The sequence below is a fragment of the Lutra lutra genome, chromosome 1, assembly GCF_902655055.1.
Source record: "Lutra lutra chromosome 1, mLutLut1.2, whole genome shotgun sequence".
NCBI lineage: Eukaryota > Metazoa > Chordata > Mammalia > Carnivora > Mustelidae > Lutra > Lutra lutra.
Genome location: NC_062278.1, coordinates 85,998,109 through 86,004,108, shown reverse-complemented (window position 1 = coordinate 86,004,108; position 6,000 = coordinate 85,998,109).

Genomic DNA, 6,000 nt, shown 5'->3' with positions numbered 1-6,000 from the left:
TATCCATTCCTCTGTTCATTCCACTACTCATTCAAAGACCTACTATGTGCCAGGGACTGGGTTGGACTTTGGAAAGAAAGAGTTGAAAGAGGTTAAAGAGATTTACAATTTAGAAAGGAAAACAAAGAATACCCATGATTTCAGTTGGGTTTCAAAGTATTTGGGTGGGCATAGTCAAAGAGTGCTATGAAAAAAGGTTTTGAGAGAGAATTTAATTCAAAGTAGAGAGCTCAGAGAAAGCCTTCCCAAAGGAGTAATGCTTGAGTTGAGTTTTGAGGTACAATTAAAACTTCCAGAAGTTCCCAAGGGCCAACTGACAAAAGGACATTCCAATCTCAGGGAATAGTATGGTCGAAATTTTGGAGGTATAAATATTAGTTACAAATAAAAGAAATTTGGTATAACTAGAAAAGACAGCATGAATATATACAAGAGAATAGCAGAGAAAGAGCCTAGAAATGGTAGGAAAGCAAGAGTTGGATGTGAAAAATACTAAACGTGGATTTGAACTTGAAATTGAAGTATGGTAAACCGGAAGTGGCAGGATTATACGTGTTTCATGTTTTGACTGACATTCAGAAAAAGTGAATTCTGTATCAAAACATAGCCTGAAAGCCCTAGCTAGAGTGCTAGACAGTCAGCACACAGAGATCTGTATCATTTTAGAAATGATTTAAAATAGGGGCGCCTGGGTGGCTCAGTGGGTTGGGCCTCTGCCTTTGGCTCGGGTCATGGTCTCGGGGTCCTGGGATCGAGTTCCGCATCGGGCTCTTTGCTCAGCGGGGAGCCTGCTTCCCTCTCTCTCTCTGCCTGCCTCTCTGTCTACTTGTGATCTCTGTCTGTCAGATAAATAAATAAAATCTTAAAAAAAAAAAAAAAAGAAATGATTTAAAATATAAGCAAGGGATTATGCTGCTGACAAAGAGTAGAAGAGTAGAAGTGCCGAGGAGTAGCACTGCAGATATGAGGCCTTGGACAAGCCACATACCCGCACCATGAAATCTCCTAGGTGAGAATGAGAGTTTGGAAAGAAAGGAAGAGGAGAAGCAAGTGCTAAACTTCACAATGAATTTAGAGGGATGGCTGAACCAAAAAATGACAATGACAAGGACAGCTGGAGTCCTAACATAATCCATAGGATTGATTCTATATCTCTCTATCTATATTCTTTTAGTTTTTTAAAAATAAATTTTTATTATGGAAACACTTCAAACACTTACATAATTGAATAGTAAAATGAACCCTCACATACCCATCACCCAGCTCTGGCAACTATCAACCCATGGCAATCTTATTTTCCCTATAACCTTCCTACTCCCCCCACTCCCACTAGATTATTTTTTTTTCAAAGATTTTATTTATTTATTTGACAGAGAGACAGATCACAAGTAGGCAGTGAGGCAGGCAGAGAGAGAGAGGGAAGCAGGCTCCCTGCTGAGCAGAGAGCCCGATGTGGGGCTCGATCCCAGGATCCTGGGATCATGACCTGAGCTGAAGGCAGAGGCTTTAACCCACTGAGCCACCCAGGCGGCCCCCACTAGATTATTTTGAAGCAAATCTCAGACATCATATGATTTGAAGACAATGGTCTTTTTTCTCAACCCAAACCTGTGTTGGAATCACAGGATATGATGAATCTTGTACTGTGGCTAATTAGGGAAACACTGAAAGTTAACAAATACAGAAGCAAAGTCAATTTAATAAACAAAAATTAAATATAAGACTATGAAAATGATTATCAGTTATTTAAAGAAAGGGGTAAAATAGAATAACTTATAAGTAACGCTAATTTGGTGATCAAGGTTACTAGCAAAATCTTATGACATGGATTAAACTAGTGAAGCTAAATATATGAGCGGGAAACATAAGGAGATTTAATTTAAAAATGTGTAAAGCATAGAAGAAATAAGCTATGAAATATCTATGAGAAGAGAAAAAAAAACCTGAAAACAGAAAGGGACCTGGGCTGTGGGTGGGATGGGGAAGCAAATTAAGTGTGAGTTCGAATATAGCCTAGCCTATTTAAAAGAGATCCCAATTATTTTCTCCATTCCGTAATTACTTACGGAGCACCTGCCATATGTAGGGTGGTGTTTCCTGCTCTGGAATGTCAGGTGCCTTTAGTAAATCATCTTTGCTGCTTAAAAAGGAAGCAACAGGTGACCTGGGGGCAAGCAGCTGCATCTACCTGATTCTGCCAGAACTTCATCCAGATTCTTAATAAACACCTGGCTTCTTGAGACATGGAGGCAACTGGAAGGGGTTCAAAGAAGTGGAACAGAAAATAATTAGAGGAAGAGATTGATTTTAACAGGAAGAGATTGATTTTAACAAAAGAGATTGATTTTATCAAAGGAGCCAAATATAGGGAACTTGACTAAGGTAGGGTTCAAGAAAAAATGAGCTATTTGAGGCATGTAAAGAGGGAAGCAAAGTAAGAAATACTGAGCTGGTGCGCAGAGCATAACGGAGAGCCCTAGGATGGAGAGCAGCACAGGGAAAGGCAGGCAGAGGCCAGGGCAAGGGGCTCACCACTCGGCGTGGTCCCCCAGCCCCACTGAATACATTCTGACATTAAACAGACTTCTGTCCAATGGCTACCATGTGTTAGAACAACAGCTTCCAGAGAGTACACATTATTTTTAACCTTTCAACTTTGGAAAAGAAAGTGTGCTAAATCACTCCTGCCCTGGCCAGCAGGATGGGGGGGGGGGGCACAGGGGATTTATTTTCTCTCCAATGTAACTCATATTAAGTTCTAATGCTCCTCAGTCCCACAGTTTTTCTCCAGTCAGCAAAAATTTTACCAGTGAAGGCAGAGAGATACAGGAGAGAGGTGATATGAGTGAGGGGACAGGGGAGGGGGAGAGGGGAGGGGAAAGTGGTTGGGGGCACAGAGAGATTGACATCTGTACTGGGTCTACGGTTTCTGTTTTAAATTTTCACTGAAGTTCTTACTGGCTTTATTTGGGCAACTATCTTTAGTTCCCAATTTCGTTCAGACACTGGGTTTTCATTTATCGGAGAGAGTTAACTTTATCTCTTTACTTTAAAATATATCATACATATGAAGCAGAATATAAACACATATATGCACAGTTCAAAGAATCATACTAAAATGAACGGCAGCCATCCTCACCTCTCCATTTTAAGTCAGATTATTTTGGCATCCTTGAAGCTCTGTGGGTATCCTACCAACAGATCACATTTTTCTCTTTGCTTCTCTCTCCCACTTCACGACACTATCCTAAAATTTAGCTTAATCCCTTGCCTTTCCTTATGGTTTAACTGTAAGGTATTGTTGAGAGTTTGGCTAAGTTACCCCACAGTATTGCTGCCCTGTCATCCATTTTGTTGGCCAAGTGGCCTGTGGGGCCTTCAACGGACAATGATTACTTGGGGCAATCACGTGCCCTAGCTAGCAGCCCACAGAGTCACGAGCAAATATATGCTCCTGATATGACATCTCTAGTAGCCCTTGTGGTCAACAGTGTCTCCTGCTTCCCAGGGCTTTTCCTGCCGTGTCCCTTAGATAAGACCACAAGGAGCTTAACAAAATTCCGCTCTTTTTGGTTTGAATGCGGTTTATCATTGTCATTAAACCTATAAATGAATACTCATGGAGGTCCTATCCCCCACCCCCAGGACAGCACTAATAAGGGACTTGCTTCTTTATACAGTGGACAGGAAAATTAAAAATTATTGCAATCATGACACTTGTTGTTCAAGTTGGAAACAAGGCTTAGGAAAATGGATGGATGAGCCATCCATGGCATATCACCGTGATGAAGAGGAGATGTTCCGTACTCTTGTCTTGTGGACAGTATCTTGGAATTCAGAATCCTTTGGGGACAGCACTATCAATGCCACAATTTGGGGGCAGTGTCTTCTTGCCCCAGGCTTGGGGTAAATCCAGTGACAGCATCTTCTCCTCAGTGCCTGGTTCAAGAAAGAGGCACACTCAACTGTGTTTCCTTTTTTTGACTTTTCTTTTACTTCCTTCCTTCCTTCCTACCTCTCCCTCCTTTCCTTCCCTTATTTATTTATTAGATTATTTATTATAATATAGAGAGAGAACGCACACGCAAGCGTGGGGGCAGGGCAAAGAGAGTCTTAAGCAGACTCCATGCTGAACATAGTGTCTGATAGTGGGCTCGATCTCATGACCCTGAGATCACAACCTGAGCAGAAACCAAGAGTCAGTGGCTTAACCGACAGCACAACCCAGGCACCCCTTGACCCCTTTCTTGAGGCTGGAATTACTTGTGCATGGTCCTCCCTGGTTAGTCTGAACTCATGAAACATTTGGCCACTGACCTAAAGTTTTGACAATGCGCCCTATCTCAATTCCCTCAAATCCAAACTCCAGGAACTAGAGCAGGCTTAGCTTTGTCCTATTTCAGGCCCCCTCTGCTGTGAGTCCCCACCCCCCCTTCTCAGCACCACCCCCTGCAAGGCTTAACTGTATTAATGATTTGGCTAGACAAGCCGACAAGCCTGGGGTTTCATCCCACGTGGCCCTCTCTAGGTTCTTTAGCAATTACGAGGCCATGGAGTTTACAAGTTTTAAATAAGTGAAAGGATCAAAGTTTTTAAAGACAGGATGCAGGCAGTTTTAAACTTTCTGATATTTTTTTTTCTGGGAACAGCTTAAAGAGGCATGAAGTTATAGAGAGAGACATCTGGAAATTTCTACTCAGCATTTTTTAAAATTGGGGTAGAATTGGATATAACATATAAGTTTCAAGTATGCAACATTATAATTAGACATCTGTATACACTACCCAGTGATCACCGTCTAGTTACCATGCACCGCCATACAATTGACCCCCTTCACCCACCTACTCAGCAATTTCATACTAGCTCTTTATAAATATATGACATTCCATAAAGGCTAAGTAACACTCTAGTATTTCTAAAATCCTGTGTAACTAGTATAGCTCAGTGGAGACATAGGGTATTAGAAGCTGTGATACCTGAAAATTATTGCTATAATATCTAAAATTCCCTCTTTCTTCTCTCTCTCCCTTGCTTTCTCTCTTGCCGTCTTTCTCTTTTTAAATCTAAGAAGTCCAGGATGTTGGGGTGCCTGGGTGGCTCCGTCATTAAGCGTTTGCCTTCAGCTCAGGCCCTGATCCCAGGGTCCTGGGATCAAGTCCCGCATTGGGCTCCTTGCTCTGTGGGAAGCCTGCATCCCCTTCTCCCACTCCCTCTGCTTGTGTTCCCTCTCTTATTGTGTCTCTCTCTGTCAGATAAATAAAAACAATCTTTAAAAAAAAAAAAAAAAAGAGGTCCAGGATGTTATGGGCAGAATATATGGCTTTTAGAAAAGCTGGCTCTTGAGCTTTAACTTGGTTTAGTCCCATTCTTCTCTATTTTGATATTCTTTCTTTCCCTTCATTCAACAACAAACATTTGTTCAACATCTAATAAGTATCAAGTATAGTGCCAAGCACTGGAGACTTTTTTTAAAAGATTTTATTTATTTCCTTATTTATTTATTGTCAGAGAGAGCGAGCGAGCGAGCATGCACAAGCAGGGGGAGAGGCAGGCAGAGGGAGATGCAAGCTCCTGACTGCGCAATGAGCCCAGTGCGGGACTCAAACCCAGGACTCTGGGATGATGGCATGAGCTGAAGGCAGCTGCTTAGCCAACTGAGCCACCCAGGCATCCCAGTTTTGGAGATTCTAAAGAAAAACAAAACTGTGGCATTAGTGGCTCTCTTCAGAGGAGCTTAAGAGCTACTAAAGGGACAGGGATGCACAAAGAAAGAAAGAAAAGTAATAGTGTTCTAGTTGTGCTACGCCAATGAGGACAGCATGAAAAAAATGTTATTAAGAAGAAGAGAACTAAGACTTGGGGAGGTGGATGGTTTGGTTTGCAAGAGGTCTTAGGGAAGTAGTGAAGATCTTGAGCTGAATAATGAAGTACGTTCTAAGAGTCCATCAGAGTCTGAGAGAAACTTTGATCAACCCTATTTCTCAAGTTCAAGAAAGTGAC